A 12,691-nucleotide genomic window follows, 5' to 3' on the forward strand; every position below is an offset into this window, starting at 1 on the left:
ACCGGCGTAGGACTCCCAATCTGGCGACTTAGGTTCGAGTCCCACCATAGTATTGTTGTTTTATTGTCTTCACTTTTTTTCTTTCCCAAAAATGAATTCACTGAGCTTACTTTTAAACAAATTGAAATTATATTATTCTTTTTTTTTACCTTCCCAACTTTTTATAGCCCCATGCCCAAACATAAATTTACTAAACTTATCTTTTAAATAAATTGAATTAAGTTTTGTTTTCAGAATCACAAACAAACTACCAAGAAAACAAACAAATCAATAACAAACAGGTATTTTTTTAACTTTTATTTATTGTGATGATTTAATATCTCTTTATTCAAAGAACTATGCACAGCATTTCAACAATCTTTTAAGTAACATTTACTTTTAAAATTCACCTACACAATATTTACACTGCAAGATAAGATTTATCGGACTTGAAGGGAATGTACAACATTTGCTTTTGCTGCAATTTTCAGAAATAAATGGATTTGGAGGATTAGTATGTTATAGCAAATACTGTTAAAAAGACTTTTTTCGCATTTGGGCTTGTAGATGCTGGAAAAGCCAAGAAAACCAGACATGTATTTGCAGTCTGGTGACCCCACTTATAAGATAAAACGGAGCAATTAATAGACTTTGGGGAATTGTAAGGTCAGAGAATCAGTCTAGCAGACTTGTACCTCTTCACAGGTGTGTAATCAATTGCAAAGAAAATGCGGAATAACTAATTATAAAAAAATTGGGAGCAATTTTTGAAAAATAGCCAGTTTTCTCCAATGCTGGTCGGCTGACCAGCGTTGGAAAAGAACCATTTTTCTTAAAATGTCAGCACATCAGGAGCCACGATTTTACAGGATATGCTTTAGACTGTCATTCCCCAACAATCCAGTAAGGTATTTCGCGATAATTTGATCATTTCGTTTTGTGATGTTTGCAAAAGTTGTATCTTCCCTTTAAAGAAAGGCAGTAAACATTTAATGTTTTTACAGATGAAATAAAGAAATGAAGTCAGAATATCACACAATATTGGAAAAGAATGTTGCAACCTGACGCCACTTCAGCGGTTGTGTGCAAAGTCTATGGAGCGTCAAGAAATTTTTCTCTTAAGTATTTCCCAGTCCCAGATTCATGTCTTATCATCATTTTTGAAATGAATGACCTTATTGAGATGAAATGAAGAAAAAGCAGCATCAGGTTGCAACATTCTGTCCCAATATTGTACATGAAAAAAATATAGTATTGACAATGTGATAGATAGACGGAGAGGCTCCTGCTGCACTCTAAAAACAACTTAGTCAAAATATTGACTAGTTTTCCCAGTTATTGGAAATTGAATAGGAATTTAGTTAAACATGCAAAGTTCAATACTATGACTAGAAACGTAGTTGGGTTCGACTCCAATTTCAGTTATTTGCATAACTACTTTTCCAAAGTCAATAATACTGACTGGAAAAATCTAGTCAGATTGACTGATTTTCAGTTGCACCCAGCTGACCCTGAATGGCTAGTCAAATTTGACTGGTTTCTAGTCAAATCTGACTAATGCTTTTTTAGAGTGTGGCAGAAATTGTGTGCTTAGCAGCGCTATGAAATTGGGCTCAGTTCAAATCACTCATCTTCAATTTGTTTCATGCCTTCTGGACCTTACACCCTAATTACCTGACAAACGTGATCTGAAAACTTGTACATGTATATTTATATCAATATAAACCATTAATTAGTATAATTACATTACGTACAGATGACTACCCCCCTCCTTGAATAACCATTCCTGGCCCATTCTCATGCCGTTGGCTTGTCTCTAAACAGGCCCCAGAAACTCCAAGAAAACAAACTTGCAGAGTTGTCCTAAGCAACATTTATGACGAGAACCTTTATAATTATGATATGAACATTTCAATGCTACCTGACTTCAACTGTCTGACTGAGTCATCTGAGTATCGAGTCAGTCACTATTAGTCACGTACTGACTGACCGAGTCATTGAGTTACTGAATGAGCCACTGACTGACCGAGTCACTGAGAGAGTCACTGACCGAGTCACTTACTGAGTCACTGACCAAGTCACTGAGTAGATGACAGCCACTGAGTCGCTCAATGAGTCACTGAGTCATTCACTAACCGAGTCACTGACCAAATCACTGACGAGTCACTGACTGAGTCACTGACTGAATCTGACTGAATCATGGAGTCGCTGAATGAGTCACTGAGTTGTTGACTGAGTCACTGACCAAGTCACTGACTGAGTCACAGAGTCCAGCTTAACTAGGCAAGCCTACTTTGTTTATGCCATGAGAAACCAGCCTCTCTCCAGAACTGTTGTTTTTTTCTCCTGCATAACTATCTTGCCAAAGCTAAACAGAGAAATATTTCAAGGCAAATTTCCCATGCGTCAAGAATAATTAAATCACCCCTAATCAACAGTATCGTTCCATTATTTTATTTTTGGAAAATCCCTTTGCAAGCAAGGGTTTTTGGAATGTACAAATTTAAACAATCTCAAGACTAGGATAGGGACCACCTCAGGAAACTGGTACCCTGTTGTCCTTGGCCCACTTCTTCATGACACGGATGATGTATTCCACCTGTGGGTAACCGGTGTTGCGCAAGATTTGGAGGATGTCTCGCAGTGTTTCTCTGTAGAGGAAAAAAAATGACAAAAATCTAGTGGCTTGAACTTCACTGGGTTTTGTGCCAGTGTTGGAGCAAAGGCTTTGACCCTCAAGGCCAAGGCCAAGGCCAAGGCTTTGACCCTCAAGGCCAAGGCCAAGACCAAGGCTTTGACCCTCAAGCCTCGAGGCCAAGGCCAAGGCTTAACCCTCAAGGCCAAGGCCAAGGCCAAGGCCCTGTTTTATGAAATGACCACTGATATAGAACTAATTATAGTCACATGAGTGACACATTATCACGCAAGGGCGGATCCACAACACAATTTGGGGGGGGGGGCAAAGAAATTTGGGTCCCCCCAAAAAAAGTGGGTCAAAATATTACGGCTTCGGCTTCGGGGCCCGCTTAAAGGCCCCGAAAAAAATTTGGATTTAAGATGCTCTGTGGTGCGATTTGAGGCAATTTCTGACCATTTTAACCGATGTTTTTTGAGGAAAAGATGGTGGTGCACTCATTGCCTGCCTTTATTACGACTTTATTACGACGTCACATACAAAAATTGTTTTTTTTGGGGGGGGGGGGGGCATGGCCCCTTTTGGCCCCTCTGGATCCGCCCTTATCATCGCGAATTGCTCGTTACGAAGAACAACATTTCTTTAATTGCAATCAACATGCTCGCATAGGCCTACACCGTTTTATGACTGCACTGTATAAGTTCAGGTCTTCAATATGGTTCAACTAAACACAATAATGATTTACTTCTATATTGACACACAATTCTCCCAGGTGTACCAAGAGGGGGATCCAAGAAACTGATTTGGGAAATTTTTATTTGCAGGCCCAACAAGGTCAGAAATATCAGCATTATCTAAAACAGATACAGTCGGCTCCCGTTATAACGAGGTCCGATGGACTTTCACAATACTGTCGTTATAGCCGGAACCTCGCTAAAACCGGAGCGCAGTTTTCCCCATTCGTTGTGCACAAGGTACGGTACATGTGCGTGCGTGTTTTAATCGTGTAACGCACGTCCGAAGACATGAAAAGATGGTCATTTGTTGGTATGTACGTCTGTTAATAATGTATATTAAATATTTAACTGATGGTGATGAATAAATGAAATAAATAAAATACCTTTGAGGGAACATTGTTCAATATTTGAGGACCTGAATCCGGAGGAAAAGGCATCATCGCTGAGAAGAATCAGGCAAGTAGGTCACTCGCACAAATCGTGCCGAGTGACATTTTGCTTTCATTTTGCATTTGCTGGAATCGGGCAAGAGAGGGCGCCAATACATGCATTACTTCCGGGTTTTAATGACTCCTGATCCTTAGATGCTTTTTGGTTGTTGACTTTTTGGAACAGTTGGGTATTATTGTTTCTGAAGGGATTCTTTGAAATTGTAATTATTTCGGTTAACTATAGCGCACATTCGTGCCAAGTGACATTTTGCTTTCGTTTTGCATTTGCTGGAATCGGGCAAGAGAGGGCGCTAATATTACTTCCGGGTTTAAGTGTCTAAATGTGTAATTTCGCAGCAATTGGTGATTATTATTTGTCGGGAGGGATTCTTTTAAGATAATAATAATAAATAAACAAAAGTAATAATTTTGGATTAAAATTTGTACAATGTATATGTGGTGGGGCGTTTGAAGATCTTGGAAACCTGTTTTCATTGGGATTGTTTTTTCGGCGGGGCCGGAGGGGTTCTTAATTTGTTTAAGATTTTTATTTTTTTATTCTTCGGATTCTTTTTTGGGGGTGGGAAACACGGTATGTTTTAAACTTTATTTTTTGAAGACAGACTGAATTATCTCTGTTTGGAAGTTGTGGTGGCTCTGAAAAGAGCCGTTTGTTTTGTGATGCTGTGTTCTTTACTTCGTATTTTTTTTATAGCCACAAGCCAACAATAGGGAGCAATTACGCACCCGATGTTCGGGCGGTAGTACTAAAGGCTATTCCTTACAATGTTAACACTTAACTCCTGAGCGCCCCCTATTGTTAGTTTGTAATAATATAGAAACGTGGTACCGCAGTCGTAAGCAAACTTCAAACCTGGTCACGCTAAGGGAAACCGCAGCGGGGGATTAGCGACTAGACCAGCGGTCCACTGCGCCGATTATCACAGTCCCATTGAATTTATTTATAAAGATCGGCGAGATGAAATAACGTTGGGTTGAAGTCTTTACAAAGGTACATTGATGGGTGAAGCTTAAGTGTGTTGCTTGAATTGGAAGACGGGAGCATGATACCCGTTTCGGGACAAAAGGTCTGTCGTTGACAAGCTGCAATGCCCGTAGTTTTTAAAAGATGTCGTTGTAAATGGGTTGAGAACAATGCTTTTCCTCGCATTGGGTCAGCCAAAATCGTCGTAATAGCCGAAGTCTCGTTATGTCCGTGCACGTAATAACCAAATATTTCCCCATAGTAATGTACACAAATTGATCGGGACTGGCAGAATGTGCTCGTTACATCCAGGTTATCGTTATGACCGAGCTCGTTATAACGGGAGTCGACTGTACATGCAAATCTTTAGCACTTATCAGGGAGACATATACAACCAATCAGATCCATTCCATAGTTATATGCAATTAAAGTGATCCTCTCATTAGCCCCACAAGTGTACGGAATATTTTTGCAGCAAATCTACTACAATGGTAACAAAATGTGATGCTACAAAAGTGGAAGTGTGCCCAACACACAAATCTATAGGGTGCTTCCCTCCTCCATGGTAATACGATTAAAATGGTAACAGCAAAATTTCGAACAGATTTATCTGGAAAATGCAAAAATCTATGGGCCTTGAAGAGCCTTGACTCAAAATTGCAAGGCCCTGAACCCTCAAGGCCAAGGCCAAGGCCAAGGCTTTTGCCCTCAAGCCTCGAGGCCGAGGCCAAGGCCCTAAAATCCAGCCTTAAGGCAGCCTTAAGGCCAAGGCCCAGCATCAAGGCACTACATCACTGTTTTGTGCACATGAAAATGAAAGCTATTAACATGGATTTTGCGTCGGGGTGATGTAAATCAATGTTAGGTTTTGCCCTTCACCGATGTATAAACACTGTATACTCAGTGTGTTACCTCCCGAGTGAAAGTTGGAAAAATAATCACTTGGGTGGGATTCGAACCCACGACTCGACCATCGAGCTTACGGGGTTGGTTGGCTGGCCAGGCAACCAATTCTGTAAGCTCGGTGGTCCAGTGGTAAGATGTCTGCACTAGAAAGCAGGAGGTCATAGGTTCGAGTCCCAACCGAGTGATTTATTCCAACTTTCACTCGGGAGGTAACAAACTGAGTAAGCAGTGTTTTTACGTCAGTGAAGGGCAAAACCTAATAGTGAAACTGAAAGCTGTTTATAGAATATGGGGACAATGGAAAAATCCATAGAGATCAATGAAGTTGAACTAGAGGGCTAAGAAGTTGAAAAGTATTCATGAAAATTTGTAATAAAAAGCCGTATCCTCTCTGAGTGATCCCCGATTGATATTTGCCAGGTCTGCATCGTGACTTTGGGCGTGATCCCTGGCTGCATGGCATATGCGGGTTGAGGGCTTCTGACTAGCGCCCCTTTGACAGAGACATTGACAATTAGGGAACCGCCAACATTGGGCTGGATAGCTCAGTTGGTAGAGCACCGGAGTGATATACTAATTGAGATGTAATTGGTCAGTACGCACTGTTTGATCGATGTATGTGGTCACCTGACCAAAGGTTGAGATCTGATTGGTCAGTGTGCACTGCTGATTGACAGAGATGACACCCACCTTGGTTCATGACCAGCTATGATCTGCTGGAATACGCCCAGTCGCACGCCCCTCGCTTGCCTTCCCAGTATTCAGGATTGGGGTCCAATCTTTCCAGGACATCGAAAGCCTTGGTCGCATAGTAGAACTGGCCATCTACCGATAGAAAAGATGAGATTTGAGGATCGAGAGACCATGACAATTATATGTTGAGGTCGAGCAAAAAACATCAGAAGTTCGAACGAAAAGCCTGTAGTTTTCGATCATATCGCCACCGTGTTGACAAAGTGATGAATTTGTCCCAAATCAATTTTTTTTAAGCAGTTGGGATTTTTGGCTATTCTAATATTTTATGATGCCCTCTACATGCTTACTAAAGTTTGCGACACAAAAGTGCATCCTTCATAATTCAAGCTAATGACACAAAGTAGTAAATGTGCAACGAATCATTTTTTTTTCTTTTTGACGGGGATTTGTATTCTCGTTGATTTTACACGTGAAAACAATGTTGCAATCAGACGCCGCTTTTGTCTTCACACATCATCTCAATAAAGATCAGTCATTGCAAAAATTTTTCACAAACACGAATCTGCAGAAACATTTCCAATTTTGTTCAGAAATACTTGGAAAGTTTTCTTGACTCGCCATAGACTTTGTACACAACGGCTGAAGTGGCGTCTGGATATGTGCATTCTTTTTTTACAAGTGTGTTATATTTAGATTGACATTTCCTCTACGATTTGGGTTTTGACGAAGTGACAAATGTGTTTTGTGAAATCGGCTGCAGGTTGAGATTGAGTGACTAGATACTAATTTGGGGCTAATGCCAAAATCTTGACCAAACATACAAAAATAGGGGATGATGTTTTACCTTGTAGCCGTCGTTGGCAATGAGCTACAGCAGGCTGAACGATTCGCCAGACGTCTCCATCTTAAGGTACAACTCCCAGGCTAGTCTGGCCTTACGATTCATGATGTCTGAACAACGAAAACACACAAAGAAAGGTTATAAATACATAGGATACTGCTGTAAGAAAACACATTGGGTCCACAAAAGATGGTTCGGTTCAGTGGATACTCGTTTCAGCAATTTTCGGCCAGCAATGCTCAGTGTAACTGTGTACAATATTTGGGAGCCAAGAGGGATGTTCAATGTAGCAAATTTCTGTCGTACAATCTGCTTGAAATGTGATAGAACAAATCCAACATGGCAAATGTATGACTAAGATGTGGCGTTTTCACGTTGAAACAAAAAAACTTCTAAATCCGTTTACAAATTTCTCAAAACATTTAAACAAAACCCGAATTAAGAAAAGGGACCTCCGTTCACGCAATCTTCCTTGGAGATAACCACACATAGCACAAATAATTAACGTTGTTTTCAAACCTACTTAATTTACAAAACCTTAGAAGCACCGTAGTACTTGAATACATTTGGGGAACACGTAGTTACATTTTTACTTTATCAACGACTGCCCGCTATTTACTATGTCAACCACTGTTGATTTATCATGTCAATCACGCCGGTCTGCAGATCAGACATAATGGGTAGGCAAAAGCCACTGTCAATGGCTAAACGTTTAAAACGGTTCTTAAAATATTTGCTTAACGTTTACAAAATGAAACGCAAAGTCACATCCTTAATATACGATCAGGGCGATGATTGCATGCTGGTTATGTCATTGTTAGAGACCCTTCAGTCTACCTCACACATGGGCAACATGTGCATCTCCCTAATGCCACTCTGGATTTTACAGCAGTACATGAAATGCATGCACGCGACGTGTCGTGACTTTAGTTGGACATTTGGTTGTGCAGTCACAATTGTGAGTGGTCAATACATTATGAGTTGAGGCTTAACAGGTGGATTCATTCCCATAATTAGCAACTTGGAAGTTGGAAGAGGAAACGTCATTCACAATTGACGGTAATACTCACAGCATCTTCCCAACCAGAGACACGTGTAGTCATTCTTGATCTTCTCACTCTGAATGAGCACAAAAATCTGCAAAACAAGAGAAACCAAACCCACTCCAATTAAATCATGGTAAAACCAAGTGTTGCCGACAAAACAGTGGTCTAGGAGGCACAGAAAGATCCCCATCCGGGTTTTAGACTTGATTTTTTTTCATGCCTATTCGCCCTGAACAAGGCTAAAAGCCACTCCAGATATACAGGGCTACAAGTCGGCGCAAAGCAGCTAAATCAACCACACCATCTCTGCCCTCATAGGCACCCACTTATAAGCCATCAGTGTGGGGGTTTGGTCAGTATCAAATGAGGGCAATAATGCTCATTGTGATTTTTGGCAAGGTATGCACCCCTCTAGTCAGAAAATATGTGACAGCATTGCAGCGGTGGCAGCTTTTTGGGTGCTATCCCTTTTTTCTTTTTTTAAATGGTGGCTAAAACATGCTTGTTACCACATATAATTGATCCGGTTCAAGCATATTGATGGCAATTTTGAAAACACAAATCAAAAGTGATAACACTGCCACCACTCACACTGCAAAGCTATCACACATTCTCCAACTCTAGATGTGCCTTTCAAAAAATCGCTATGAGCATTGCTCTTTTCGATCGTCTGCCGGTGGCCCAATTGGACCAAAGCTGATAGCCTATTACTCCTGGGTGGGGAGAAGCAATGAGTAACAAAGTGCCTTGCCCAAGGGCACACGCACCATGACCCCAGGCTGGACTCGAACCCACAACCTGCAGCTTTACCCGCAGACCACGTATCCAACGCCCTTAACCACGAGGCCACAGCACTCCACACTCCTCTTGAATCAGGACAGATCATAGGTTGGAGGGAAATAAGCACCAGGCAAGGAATTCCAAAGAGATGCAGCACGTGGGAAAATAAGCTATTGGAATATCTTTTTGTTCTACATCTAGGTATACGGCAACAGTATATGGATGAGAACAGACAGAAAGTCGGGCTTCTCTCTCAAACAGGGCCGACCATCGGTGGAAATCGATACGAAATTCCACTTGTCTTGAAAATGACAGCACACCAGGTGCCGTGATTTCACAGGATGCTTGAGACTATTATTCCCTAACAGTCAGGTATTTCATAATAACTTGGCAGTTTTGGTTTTTGATGTTTGCAAATGAAAGGCACCATGACTAGATCAGGCACCATGACTAGTCACTGCGCCATGACTGGCCAACTATTGAGGGCGCAACAACAAAAATTGGGTCCGGGAGTCCAACCTACCTCCTCTGCTTCCTTGTAGTTGCCTGCTGTGGCTTTGGCCTGCGCATAGTTGTAGTTGAACCTATCGTCGTTGTAGAAGTAACTCTAGAAACGTAAACATACAAAAATGTCATCTTAGTTTTTCTGATAATTTTCCCACCTGCACTACTTCCCCCCCCCCCCCCAAAAAAAAGGACAAATACAGCTAAACCATGCCACAGAAACAACTATGAGCAAGTTGGGGCGAGACTAGTGGTCGATTCCTGACGTAATTTGATGCCTGAGCACTAATATCAACATGCAAACGCCTCTAGTCAGACGATGGTCAAAATTGGTCCTGAATATTAGAGGGCGATTGGCAATAAATATTGTCAGGTTTTTGGAGAAAAGTTCAAAAACGAATAGTGAAAAAAAGTAAGACTGCTGCAAACTGCTTACTGACTGGGTGGACCTGAAATATATAAATCTAAAAATTAATGTGGCCTGACGTTGCGAACTTAGCAAGTTCTTCTTCAGAGGCTAAAACAGAAATGACAGAGGCACATACATTAACAAAGGGGTGCACACAAACATGCAGGGATGAAAGAAGAAACACAAAAGGAGGATTAGGTGGGAAAGGTGTGGAAAGATGCAGGGTGGATGAGAGAACAAAGAAACAAAGGGAGATGGCAAACCACAAGGGGTCTGGTATGAACAGGGGAGGGACCAGAAAGGGGGAGGATCAAAGGTCACAGGGAGTGGGAACGGACAAAAGAGTGTGGGAGTGAAGGGGGATTATGCGGGGGGGGGGGGGGGGGGGGGGGAACAGTATGGAGGTGGAAAGGGATGAAAGATGGGGGAAGATGGGTAAACACAAACAATGAGGACCAGGTGGATTATCTGTAACAGAAGACAATGGAGGAAGAAAAAGATTAATCATTTCCAAGTTGGATGTTGAGACCATGTGGTTGAATAGTTCGAAGACGATTCATCCACACTTTCTCTCTGCTGAGGCGAACTGAGTCCTTGCGATGGCCAAGAGATTCAATGCCCTGCAAAATCATATCAGACATGGAGTGGTTAGGCAGGTTGAAGTGATGACCAACAGGGGTGTCTAGTTTCTTGGTGTTGACCGGTGGGCATAGAAACGCTTCTTGAGCGTATTCTTAGTCTCACCTACATACTGCACTCCACAGACCCTGCAAGAAATGAGATATATGACATTAGGGGTGTTACAAGTGATGTTACCAATGGTTCTGTGGGTAGTGACAGAAGAGTGGCCAGAAAAGGAGTCACACTCCTGGATATGAATCTGGCAGACAACACATCTGGAACTGCACTTAAAAGTACCATGCTGGGTGGGAGGGGATGCATCTAACGAAGGGACTTCAGCTCGAACAATCAAGTCCCGTAGATTTCGAGGACGCCTGTAAGCCAATGTGGGGCCGTTGGGGATGGCGCGGGCTAGGCGATCTGAAGTATGGAGGATATGATGATTGTCATTAGTGATTTTGCGAAGGGGAGGGAGATTGGGGTGAAACGTGGTGACCAAGGGAATCATGGGTTTGGCCATGGCATCAGGGGCCTTTCCCGTGAGAGCTAGATTTCTGGGGATAGCTTTAGCTCTGGCAATGGCACGATGAACTTGGCGAGAGCTGTGACCCCTGGCCACCAAGTTGTTCCTCAGTATCTGTGTATGGCGTGAGAAATCGGAATCATTAGAACAAATTCTTCTGAGTCTGAGTGCCTGGCTAAACGCTATGCCAGTTTTGCAGTGCCTGGGGTGACAGCTGGAGGAGTGGAGGTACTGGTGGGTGTCTAGTATCTGTGGGTTTGGAATACAGGTCAGTGGTTAGTGAGTTGCCTTGTTTGCGGACGGTGACATCCAGAAAGTGGGTTTGGTGAGCCGAGAACTCCGATGTGAATTTGATGGTTCTGTGGAAGGAATTGATGTGGTTAGTGAAGGTCAAGAGACTGTCCTCATTGCTTGAGACCCCTTGTGGTTTGCCATCTCCCTTTGTTTCTTTGTTCTCTCATCCACCCTCCCCTGCATCTTTCCACACCTTTCCCACCTAATCCTCCTTTTGTGTTTCTTCTTTCATCCCTGCATGTTTGTGTGCACCCCCTTGTTAATGTATGTGCCTCTGTCATTTCTGTTTTAGCCTCTGAAGAAGAACTTGCTAAGTTCGCAACGTCAGGCCACATTAATTTTTAGATTTAAAAACGAATAGTGTCTAACATTAAATGCATTAGATAAAATGACCTGAGAGCAAATATGCAGTCCTATGCCCCCTGTCTGTCTGGCCTCAACTCCATTTCCAAAGCTGTTAATGAAATAAAATGAATCAATAAACATTACTGCAACTTTCCTAAAAAAATACAGCGGTGCTGTTGAAACCCCTCGGCCTGAGTTTGTTGATATAAGGTGCAAAATTACAAGTACATGTAGTACAATAGTTAATACTGGTCAATGGAATGACCTAGACCTTGACCAATGACATTGACCTTTGACCTTTGACCCCCAAATCAATCCAAACTTGATTTTCCTGAAGGGCAACCCCTGAAGTTACAAACCCGAATCATATTTCTAACTCAAATTATCATCGAGAAACAATCTACCTTCAACTCACCACTGATATACTCACCCACAAATAAGAAAATAATGTTCTAACATACTTCTAGTTGGGTAAAGTAGAGATATATTCATTTATTAATTAAGAATTTGCTAACTTTAAATAACCTTTTTAGTGTTAACCTGGAATTTTCCAAGATTTACGCAAGTGCGCTGTGTTAGGGAACACTAAGCTGATTTTTGGCCCAATTTCCGGACGCCACCGTTTATAAATTTTGCTCAAAATTGTATGATAGTGAAATTGTTTACAGTACTAGTAGTTAAATGGCAAACACTATTGAAAAAGTAGGCCCTACCAGTAACAACTGAATGAATTTGAAGTTTATCAACAAAGAAGTTTGGCAACCGTGTGTAATAACCCTCATTATATTATTTAAAGGCTTCAATGATGAGCCACTATTATTCTAGTTAAATGCTTCAATCACAGCAAGCTCACATGTGTTGTATTATGCATCCAACATGGCACATATGCATCAGAACAGCAGAAATCGTGTCTGTGTTTTATTCAGTCTGAAATCGGATTATTATAAAGCATTGGACAT

At 41.7% G+C, this 12,691-nt stretch overlaps 1 long non-coding RNA gene across 1 annotated transcript; it reads right to left on the reverse strand.

Annotated features, from left to right (window-relative positions):
- Positions 1-2,333: 2,333 nt before the first annotated feature.
- LOC119739618 lies at positions 2,334-7,272 on the reverse strand. The gene is made up of 3 exons (XR_005272604.1): positions 7,214-7,272; positions 6,364-6,498; positions 2,334-2,630 (listed from the first exon to the last, which is right to left on the reverse strand). It is a non-coding gene; the product is annotated as an uncharacterized LOC119739618 (long non-coding RNA).
- Between the last annotated feature and the right edge of the window lie 5,419 nt (positions 7,273-12,691).

The sequence above is a fragment of the Patiria miniata genome, unplaced genomic scaffold (genome assembly GCF_015706575.1).
Source record: "Patiria miniata isolate m_02_andy unplaced genomic scaffold, ASM1570657v1 HiC_scaffold_10, whole genome shotgun sequence".
Classification (NCBI taxonomy): domain Eukaryota; kingdom Metazoa; phylum Echinodermata; class Asteroidea; order Valvatida; family Asterinidae; genus Patiria; species Patiria miniata.